Genomic DNA, 11,985 nt, shown 5'->3' with positions numbered 1-11,985 from the left:
CACTGAAGAGCATCCAGTTTAGACTTCTATTTACCATTTATTTTTCAACTGTGCTGTTTCACAAGAGTTCTGAACCTATCTACATTTTTACAGACACGGTATAATTTACATGTGTTATCTTGTTATTTTTTAGTCCCAACCGTTCTTGTTTACCTTCTCTTGGGTAAACTCACTGGATGTAAAAAGGTCAAAACATCTTAGCAATCTATGTTTGCAATCAACCAAAACATACTTCTATCATCAGATGTGTAATGTGCAGTTCATAATATGAGCTGTTATTCAACCATCACACTGTTTAATGTTAGCATCATGTTACTTGAAAATGTGTATCTTCCTTAGCTTATTCATTTGAGTTTAAGTTTTAAAAAACATGTAGGTCATCAGAGGTCTTGTTATTATCCCAAAGTGTATCTTATAGAATTATCTATAGCCATATCATATCAATTTGAGATCTTTTTCACCTGTGAAATGTCTTTCTGCAGTATTTCTCAATAGTTTTTTTGTATATTGTACATTGTATTTATTGCATTTATTTATGTTTTTATGCATGTACAGTCAATATTGTCTCTTGCAAACTACATCTTATTTATTACAGCTCAAGTATATCCAAACTGACCCTGAGATGTTGTACCCTCACTCTATTGAACTGCCAAGTGGTCAACAATAACTGGATCTGAGATTGAGTACCCTCACTCTATTGAATTATCAAGTTGTCAACAATAACTGGATCTGAGATGTAGTACCCTCACGCTATTGAACTGCCAAGTCGTCAACAATAACTGGATCTGAGATGTAGTACCCTCACTCTATTGAACTGCCAAGTGGTCAACCATAACTGGATCTGAGTTGTAGTACCCTCACTCTATTGAACTGCCAAGTGGTCAACAATAACTGGATCTGAGTTGTAGTACCCTCACTCTATTGAATTATCAAGTTGTCAACAAGTGAATTATATAATTTCTCAAATCTTCTTTCTGGTGCAAACACGAGTTGGATAAAAAAAAAAGGAATTTGTAATGCCATCCAATGTTGTTATGTAATGTTGTTTATCTCTTGTCCCATCCACGATATTGACCTGATAGATCAGCTTTAATATTGCAGACAGATTGTGGCTTCCATCAATGTAATTGTCTGTATAATTTCCAATCCTCCATATATTTTATTGTAAATATATAAAATATAGATTTTATTTTTTAAATATATTTTCCTTTATTATTTTGCCCTAACCCTACCACCCCTCCCCTAATTGGAGAAAACGAATGGACAACAACACTTAGGCTTCTACTTCCAGCTTAGTCATACTATAAAAAAAAGCATTTGTAATGCTGTCCAATGTTTTTTTTACCTTTATTTAACTTGGCAAGTCAGTTAAGAACAAATTCTTATTTTCAATGACGGCCTAGGAACAGTGAGTTAACTGCCTGTTCAGGGGCGGAACGACAGATTTGTACCTTGTCAGCTCGGGGATTTAGTCCAACGCTCTAACCACTAGGCTACTCTGCCGCCCCTTGTTGTTCTGTAATGTTGTTCATCTCCTGTCCCATCCCCAAAATTGACCTGATAAAACAAAATTAAAAGTATTTGAGCATACAGATCTAGGATCTTAATTTGATCTATATTGTCACAGCAAAAATAATCCAGGTATTTAAGGGCTCTACACCACGTCATGTTATTGGCATATTTCAACATCCGGCCCACCTCCTTTTGCGCCATCCAAAGTGTGTGTGTGGGGGGGGGGGGGGGGGGGGGGGGGGGTGCATAATATATTTTACAATAGCCCCAACCTTCAGCTATCTGCAACCCCTCCCATCTATCACTGAAGAGCATCCAGTTTAGACTTCTATTTACCATTTATTTTTCAACTGTGCTGTTTCACAAGAGTTCTGAACCTATCTACATTTTTACAGACACGGTATAATTTACATGTGTTATCTTGTTATTTTTTAGTCCCAACCGTTCTTGTTTACCTTCTCTTGGGTAAACTCACTGGATGTAAAAAGGTCAAAACATCTTAGCAATCTATGTTTGCAATCAACCAAAACATACTTCTATCATCAGATGTGTAATGTGCAGTTCATAATATGAGCTGTTATTCAACCATCACACTGTTTAATGTTAGCATCATGTTACTTGAAAATGTGTATCTTCCTTAGCTTATTCATTTGAGTTTAAGTTTTAAAAAACATGTAGGTCATCAGAGGCCTTGTTATTATCCCAAAGTGTATCTTATAGAATTATCTATAGCCATATCATATCAATTTGAGATCTTTTTCACCTGTGAAATGTCTTTCTGCAGTATTTCTCAATAGTTTTTTTGTATATTGTACATTGTATTTATTGCATTTATTTATGTTTTTATGCATGTACAGTCAATATTGTCTCTTGCAAACTACATCTTATTTATTACAGCTCAAGTATATCCAAACTGACCCTGAGATGTTGTACCCTCACTCTATTGAACTGCCAAGTGGTCAACAATAACTGGATCTGAGATTGAGTACCCTCACTCTATTTAATTATCAAGTTGTCAACAATAACTGGATCTGAGATGTAGTACCCTCACTCTATTGAACTGCCAAGTCGTCAACAATAACTGGATCTGAGATGTAGTACCCTCACTCTATTGAACTGCCAAGTGGTCAACAATAACTGGATCTGAGATGTAGTACCCTCACTCTATTGAACTGCCAAGTGGTCAACAATAACTGGATCTGAGTTGTAGTACCCTCACTCTATTGAATTATCAAGTTGTCAACAAGTGAATTATATAATTTCTCAAATCTTCTTTCTGGTGCAAACACGAGTTGGATAAAAAAAAAAGGAATTTGTAATGCCATCCAATGTTGTTATGTAATGTTGTTTATCTCTTGTCCCATCCTCGATATTGACCTGATAGATCAGCTTTAATATTGCAGACAGATTGTGGCTTCCATCAATGTAATTGTCTGTATAATTTCCAATCCTCCATATATTTTATTGTAAATATGTAAAATATAGATTTTATTTTTTAAATATATTTTCCTTTATTATTTTGCCCTAACCCTACCACCCCTCCCCTAATTGGAGAAAACGAATGGACAACAACACTTAGGCTTCTACTTCCAGCTTAGTCATACTATAAAAAAAAGCATTTGTAATGCTGTCCAATGTTTTTTTTACCTTTATTTAACTTGGCAAGTCAGTTAAGAACAAATTCTTATTTTCAATGACGGCCTAGGAACAGTGAGTTAACTGCCTGTTCAGGGGCGGAACGACAGATTTGTACCTTGTCAGCTCGGGGATTTAGTCCAACGCTCTAACCACTAGGCTACTCTGCCGCCCCTTGTTGTTCTGTAATGTTGTTCATCTCCTGTCCCATCCCCAATATTGACCTGATAAAACAAAATTAAAAGTATTTGAGCATACAGATCTAGGATCTTAATTTGATCTATATTGTCACAGCAAAAATAATCCTGCAGCAACAGGATCTGAACGTTTAGTACATAATTTTGCTTGATCGGTGGTTAGGCTATTATCCTAGGCTACATCAAAAGTGCAATACTGTTAATATGTGTTAGTGTGGTTTTACAGTGAAATTATGTAAATGACAAAGCTCATCTGCGTTTCTCAGCAACAAAAGAGTGATCAAATTAAGATCCTGTAACCTGTAACTGCAGTCATAGGCTACCAGGGAATCAGTCTTTCAATATTTGTAGTTCAGTTAATGTGTAATCTTTGCCATAGAAATGCTGACTTGCTGTAATTTTGTCATTTATATGTATTTTGTTTTCTGAGAACCTTGTTGACACAACCTTGACATAACTATGCCTTTGATCTACTCTTCTGGGCAGTCCATATTGTATTTTGAAGCACAGAGGCTATTGCTGGTCCCTAAACATTCAACACGGCTGGGTTTTTTTTTATAGATGAGAGATGGATAAACCACATCAGTCAGACTACAAAACGTGTCCGTAATTACCTATTAGTATGTACATAGTAGTTACATAGGAAAAGTGGAATTACAGTGTAGATACAGGTGTACTTACTTACTTTTCTCTTTGCAGAATGCACAATTTTATTTTGCAAATAAAAATCAGAAAACTGAGTAATAAACCAATTCATTAGTGAGAGGAAGTTTAGCCACAATCTCTTTGAGTGTGTTTACAAATATTAGGTTACAAATATGTTATTATTGTAATTATGTTACAAATATTATGTTACACAACTCACAAATCGAAGTCAGTATACCAGTTGCAAGTGTAGCCATGGGTACATAGAGTATAATTCCACTCTACCTGCCTATGTGACTCCATACAAATAAATAATGATAGGAAAAACAGACTCTTATTGTAAAGACCTGTATGTGCTGCCTTACTATTTGCTTTGCCCGTCCAGACCCCCTGGTGTAAAACGAGCTGAGTCCCATGTTAAGGGAACATTTTGCCAACAACATCAAAACCTCCTCACCAGACACTGAAGTCAGGAAGACTTTGAGTTTGGTATCAGCCAGGAAGGCTACTTATTATCTTCTTCCAACTGCTTTCTACTCGCTACAGCCTCTAGGAGTAAACAAAGTATGAAAGTACAGCCTTGTCTTAAAGGTGACCATGGCCTCTTTCCACTCTTCCTAACAAATATGGATCATGATACAATATTAGGTAATCATACTACATACATAATTAACATTTATATAAAATAAGGTAATTCATTTACAAATCCATCTCTGTCACATCCCAACAGAACTTGGTGACAATCATACATAGCTCTTCATAGAACAGTTATCCCAGCAGCATACCACCCTGCATACTGTTATATAAATATTCATACACATAGCTCATATATTATACAGCGCCAAGCCAAACCGCCTGACTAACTAGCTCACACAGCCAGCAATAAAACTACCCCCTAACACTATCCTCTCAGCTTGGTTGTCTCACGACCCCAGGAAACAAAGACATTCCATCGCAAGAACACATACACCCAGCCATAAGACTGACCCCCTCTGTTCTCTTCTTTCACGATCCCCTCTGCTCTCCTGTATCAGATTTCCAGACACACAAATATCTCCTTGTATAAACACACATCTCAGCCCCCTCTACTGGTCGGGTGCCAAGAGCAAAGGACTTTTGCTGTGCACCAATGGGGCCCGCTCTGGCTAGAGCAAGGCCCGCCTCCAACCCTTTGTGACCAGTCAGAAGACCAAAACGACAAGACTCCACCTACTTTATTCTATGTATAAAAATGAATGTAACCGTTGTATAAGGCCTCTTTTTCACCTGACTCCTTGCCGAGTTATGTGAACTAGGTCCGTGCACGTAAAACTGCGGGACAAGATATCTTTGACTCATTAAAACTGTCTTTTGTTACAACTGAAATCCACTCTGTCCAGCGTCCGTGATTTGGTCTCAACTCTCCAGTATTTAAACACTAACAATACCACTGCTGGCTTGCTTCTGAAGCTAAGCAGGGTTGGTTCCGGTCAGTTTCTGGATGGGAGACCAGATGCTGCTGGAAGTGGTGTTGGAGGGCAAGTAGGAGGCATTCTTTCCTCTGGTCTAAAAAAATATCCCAATGCCCTGTGTAGGGTGCTGTTTTTCGGATGGGATGTTAAATGGGTGTTCTGACTCTTTGAGGTCATTAAATATCCCATAGCACTTATCATAGGGGTGTTAACCCTGGTGTCCTGGCTAAATTCCCAATCTGGCCAATCTGGCCCATCACGGTCACCTAATAATCCCCAGTTTACAATTGGCTCATTAATCCCCCTCCTCTCCCCTGTAACTATTCCCCAGGTCGTCGTCGTTGCTGCAAATGAGAATGTGTTCTCAGTCAACTTACCTGGTAAAATAATGGATAAATAAATCCCAGTTCCAGCACGCCTCAAGTCACTTTAAATCTCCCAGAGATCATTAGCTATTGATCAATATTGCTCCTGTTTTTCACCAAGTCTCTTTGTAGAACGCCTTTGAGCCAAGTCCCAAAAGCCTTTTGTGCCTCTCCTCAGAAGATCAGAGACATGATAACAAGCAACTATTTCTGGTTGGGGACACAGTGCCAACCTGCACTGATGCTGCATGCTGCAGAGAGCTAGAGTACACACTAAAGCAGCCACAGCTTTTGTTCTTGTCTTAGCTGGTATACACCCAGCACAGAGATGAGCCATATGGAGGACATGCTAGATGCTTGAAACAGTGACCCAGACACTCTTGATTGATCGCCAAGCCTTTTCAAAGGCCAGACAGTCATCAAGGCCAGTTGTTGGTTTGCTTTCTCCCAGATACTTAATTGATTAGTTCATGACAATGCTGGCCATTAACTACATGTGGTCTCCATGGTCTGAGTCAGTACAACCCTTGATGATGGGCTCTGACATGTGCTCCATCCAGACTAAGGGCTTTATTCAATCCGCATGGCAGAAGCGTGATTGAAATTTAAAGAAACTTTAGTTGCATGCATTCTAGGCTCACTCTGAAATTACCGTTACATTTCGATTGCAGAATCTGTAACACTTCAGCTTTACAGATCGGATAGAGCCCTAAATACAAAGAAATACATATAGCATCTGACCAAACTTGTGGTCAACCTTTAAAGCTCCAATCATTGCCTGATGTTGGAAGGCTTTTTGAAACAAGACTGTCAATCTTCCAACATTTCAAGGGAATGGATGACTGTTTTGAGCCCACGGTCGCCAAGTTGGGGAGGCACTTTGTGACAATGGACCGGTAACTGATTGGCTCCGATCAAGCCTTTCAGATGGATGTATCAGGAGCCTGACACCAAAAATGCCATAGATCAAATTCTCCTTACATCAATCCACTCTGGTTTAAAACAGTCTCATCTCTGTGACAGATTTGTCAACAGCTCATTATATCTTTGAAAGTAGCTTGAAGTAGCAGACAGGCCATCTTGTTCAGATATACCATCTTGATCGCAGTTCTGTAGGTTAGTGACTACAGACTAAAATAACATCTGAGTAGACATCCCTGTACAGGACTGCAATTTACATTTAGGGGAATTTTAGGGAAAACATTTTTTCTCAAGTTGTCTCAATACTTTCAATATGATTTATTTCCATGTCGGGGCCTGAAAATGCCCTTGTCCGGAGCAAAAGATGCCAACTTCAAACTCCCCAAAAAAGTGTTTAAAGGCACAGTTAACTTAGTGTATGTAAACCTCTGACCCACTGGAATTGTGATACAGTGAATAATAAGTTAAATAATCGGTCTGTAAACAATTGTTGGAAAAAGTACTGTCATGCACAAGTAGATGTCCTAACCGACTTACCAAAACTATATATATTTGTGGAGTGGTTGGAAAACGAGTTTTAATGACTCCAACCTAAGTGTACTGTATGTAAACTTCTGACTTCAACTGTAATTAGGTTTTAAGTACCCAGTAAAATGCAACTTGAGTAAAAGTCTAAAGTATCAAATTCCATACTAAAGTATCAAAAGTAAATGGAATTGCTAAAATGTACTTAAATATCAAAAGTAAAAGTATAAATAATTTAAAATTCCTTAAACTAGATGGCCCAATTTTTTTATTGACCTATAGCCAGGGGCACACTCCAACACTCAGACATAATTAATAAACTAAGAATTTGTGTTTAGCGAGTCTGTGTGGTATGTCACAAAATCATGTTACGACCATACATTTCAATATTCATTTGATATATCACTATTTTGATAAGTCTTGCTAAGTGGATGGGTCTCTACAAAAGGTGTAAACGGTACAGCCAATGGTTACTTGCATAACAGCAATATCAGAAATAGATATTGTCAACATAAATAAAATATTCACTATGTACATGAACAATATCAACAACGATAGTGATAGATGAGGTGGTTGTATGCATACAATCGAGGGTAAAGTGGCTGAGGAGCAGGATAAAAAAAAATAGTAGCAGCAACGAGAGTCATTTGATGATCATTTGAAAAGAGGCACTGCAGATAGTGCTGATGACTGGTCTATCCGAACCACACATGAACAAAGCAAAGCCAAGCAAATAGTCTGGGTAGCCATCTTATTAGATGTTCAGGAGTCTTATGGCTTGGGGGTAGAAGCTATTTATAGAATCCTCTCGGACCTAGACTTGGCGCTCTGGTACAGCTTGCCGTGCGGTAGCAGAGAAAACAGTCTATGACTAAGGTGGCTGGAGTCTTTGACAAGTTTTAGGGCCTTCCTCTGACACCGCCTGGTATAGAGGTCCTGGATGACAGGAAGCTTTGCCCCGGTGGTGTACTGAGCCGTACGCACTACCCTCTGTAGTGCCTTGCGGTTGGAGGCTGAGCAGTTTCCATAACAGGCAGTGACGCAACCAGTCAGGATGTTCTCGATGGTGCAGCTGTAGAACCTTTAGAGTATCTGAGGACCCATGCCAAATCTTTTCAGTCTCCTGAGGGGGAATAGGTTTTGTCGTGCCCTGTTCACGACTGTCTTGGTGTGCTTGGACCATGTTAGTTTGTTGGTGATGTTGACACCAAGGAACTTGAAGCTCTCAACCTGCTCCACTACAGCCCAGTTGATGAGAATGGGGGCGTGCTCAGTCCTCTTTTTCCTGTTGTCCACAATCCTCTCCTTTGTCTTGATCACGTTGAGGGAGAGGTTCTTGTCCTGACACCACATGTTCAGGTCTCTGACCTCCTCCCTATAGGCTGCCTCTTCGTTGTCGGTGATCAGGCCTACCACTGTTGTGTCATCGGCAAATGATGGTGTTGGAGTCGTGCATGGCCGTGCCGTCAAGAGTGAACGGGGAGTACAGGAGGGGACTGAGCATGTACCCCTGAGAGTGTGTTTCTGTCCTTCCCTTGACTATGGTGCAGGGCATGTGATATCCATAGCCTCTTCGTCGCAAAACTCCCTGATCTTCTCAAAAACATACGTTTGTCTAGCTGTGTCCAGTCCAGGTGGTGCTTGTACAGGCAGACCATCTATGGGAGGAAGGATGTCAGCGTTGCGCAGCAGCTGAAACCTGGTCCCGACTGAGTCCGAACACTCCTTGGCAACAACAACACCAGGCTCCAGAGCATTGACGCTGTTAAACTTGAAGATTTTTTTTAGAAGACATTACATCCTTGCACAACATCAATTCAACTCCCAAGTTTCAATAAGAAGAATAACCTCATACAATGCAATGGAAATTACATTCACCTGAAGTGCTGGTACTGCTTGATCTGTGGCAGCATCCTGAAGTACAGAGTATTGGTATTTGGTATATTATTAGGATCTGAATTAGCTGTTGCAAAAGCAGCAGCTACTCTTCCTCGGTTCCACAAAAAACATGAAACATAATACAGAATGACATAATACAGAACATCAATTGACAGGAACAGCTCAAAGACAAAACTACTTACATTTTTTTTTATAGGCACACGTAGCCTACATATCAATGCATACACACAAACTCTGTCACAGTGCTGTCCTTCACAACACCAGCAATCTCAGACAAAGTGTTCACCATGGTCTTTCTGAAGTGCTGCTTGATGAGGCCGAAGCACCAGTCGGGGGCAAACTTGATGTGGCCTGTGATCAGGAAATTAAGGTCCAGACTGCGGTGGAGCTTGTGCATGGTCCGCCAGGCACAAGACCAGAGCACAAACTTGTTCTCGTTTTGGCCACTGCAGTTATCACAATTCAGATCCACACTTGTTTCCCCAACTCCGTAGTTGGTGAAGAAATGGTAAATGTAGTTGATGACTGCTCTGCTGCCTTTGCTGGTTGACATGCCTTCCTCAATCAAATAGTTGACTTGTTGTGGTATTCCTTCACAGCAGACACCAAAGAAGCCACACTTGCGAGGAGTTAAAAAGTAGATGGGACCTGGCTGCATAATGACAGAAGGATAGTGCACCTGCAAACAACAAAAGAACATTAAGATAAATTACAATTAATTGTCTCACTCCTGTCAACCTGTCTTTACACCAATCAGTGAAATGTATTTGCCTGCCTCCCATATATATATATATATATAGTCAGCATCCATCTTCTGGTAGACAGACCGCTCACTCTGAACAAGCAAAAGATGCTGCTCTTGCTTCTTCAGCTTGGCTGATTAAACAGCTTCTGGTAGATCTGAAGACCTGATAGTTTTTCATCTGGCACTGCCAGCACAGGTCTGTCCTCGGCTTAGTGCTTGAAATGTGGGGCAGCAATTTTCTCCACAGATTCCGGAAGGAAGACTACACATACCTCTGGAAAATACACAAAAAATGTGAGATCAATAAAAGTAGTGCCAATGATGTTGGAGGTCAATTAAATAATCAAAATGGGTTTATGCTTTACATTCCAAGTGTTGTCATCGATTCCTTGTAGAGATGCCACACTGATGCTTTTGTCACATGGGATGGCAGCAGCTTTCCACCAAAGTGTTTGTGTCCTGGGTGGCGTCCTGGTAATGCTATTGCATGATCCTCTGCGTAGTTGTTGATGAAGTTCACCACTCACAGCAAGTCCTCATGCTTCAGGTGTAACCTGTGCTTGCTTGGGCCAGTTCTCTTTTTGATGGGAGCCATTAGATCATTATCTTTGTATGACTGGTGGAGGAGAGTTGAGGGTGTTCTACTGATGCTGAAAGACAAATTCCACATACTAACGTTACACACACTTCATACATGTAAGTTAATGTTAGCTAGCAAGCCAGCCATCTAACCTCCACTAACGTTAGCTATCTAAAAAATGAACTAAAATCCCAATCCACAGAGTGACGTTAGCAAGCCAGCCATCTAACCTCCGCTTACGTTAGCTAGCTAACAGCAAGCTTTAACTTGGGGTCTTTTGTTTAGACATGTAACATTAACATTAGCTAGCTAAAAAATTAACTAAAATCCCAATCCATAGAGTAACTTTAGCAAACCAGCCTTCAAACTCATGCTGGCTAGCTAACAGCAAGCTTTAACTAGCAATACAAACCGATTGTCATAGCTATCTGAAGTTAACCAAATATAGAAGTTTCAATGTTACATTCTTACCCGTAAACATGGATGAAAGCTTCACGGCAGACTGCAACCCCTTTAATTAAATAAGACGTCCTGTGTCTTGTTGCTTCTATCAGACATTCCACTGATTTCATAACTCGGTCAAATACTTCTTCCATGACAACAACACTGTTGATTTTTGAAATCAGGGATTTCCTCATTGTCTGATTCATTTTCAGAGTCAGAGAGAGTCAGCATGGTACGATCATCCTCCAGAAAGTAGCCCACACAAATTTTTCGCAATTCAGGGCAGCAATGTTATTGAGAGCAGTAACAACATATTTGCAGTTCTCCATAACATATTTGCAATTCTCCATGGCTATCATTATATCTTTCGAAAAAACTGCAGAAGAAAGGATTATCTACGGATTACGAGGAGCTCATTTTATAGACACAAGATGCAACACCGCAGACCAATCCAAACTCATCCCTCGGCATGTCCAGCCCACGCATTATCTCAGCTAATCATGGCTGGCGAGAAGGTTGCTTTCTTTCTCTGCGGCTAAACCAACTAGGCTCGTAATTTAACAATTGTATTCGTATTTACAGATAACATACAAATTTGATATTAAGGCACATGAATGTTCACATGTTCGAGAAGGCATTTCTGCCAAAAAACGCATTTTGATAAAAAAAATATTTTTTACGTTCAAAAGGCTCTCCTGTGACATCGTGACTTGCAACATACACCTAGTTTCCTGAATTGGGTCACATGTAGTTTCTTGCAAAAGCCCTCTGTGACTTTAAATAATATTTATCTTAAAACTTTGATTCCGAAATGTGTCTGGAGATTTGGTCAACTCCGTCATATTTGTCTAAAATCCTAAATGAATCAGGAATGAACAGGGACAGCTATACTATAGGGACCCCTTATTCATGTCTTCATGCAGTGCAACAAGACCACTCGTGTGTTGCGGTCCAAACACTAAAAAGAGATACCCTCGTCAACTTACCTTGCCTTATGCCCTTGGGGGAATCCCCGTCGTCATCTTGGAGGGTGCTCCAAATGATTAGCCAAACAAGGGGAGTTTGC

General features: G+C 40.0%; 1 long non-coding RNA gene across 1 annotated transcript; it reads right to left on the bottom strand.

Annotated features, from left to right (window-relative positions):
• Nucleotides 1–9,325: 9,325 nt before the first annotated feature.
• LOC149978309 (uncharacterized) lies at nt 9,326–11,776 on the bottom strand. The gene is made up of 2 exons (XR_016486207.1): nt 10,947–11,776; nt 9,326–10,545 (listed from the first exon to the last, which is right to left on the bottom strand). It is a non-coding gene; the product is annotated as an uncharacterized LOC149978309 (long non-coding RNA).
• Nucleotides 11,777–11,985: the final 209 nt, after the last annotated feature.

Source organism: Oncorhynchus mykiss, chromosome 14 (genome assembly GCF_057628025.1).
Source record: "Oncorhynchus mykiss isolate SJ-2025 chromosome 14, ASM5762802v1, whole genome shotgun sequence".
NCBI lineage: Eukaryota > Metazoa > Chordata > Actinopteri > Salmoniformes > Salmonidae > Oncorhynchus > Oncorhynchus mykiss.
This window is presented reverse-complemented; position numbering and strand designations above follow the sequence as displayed.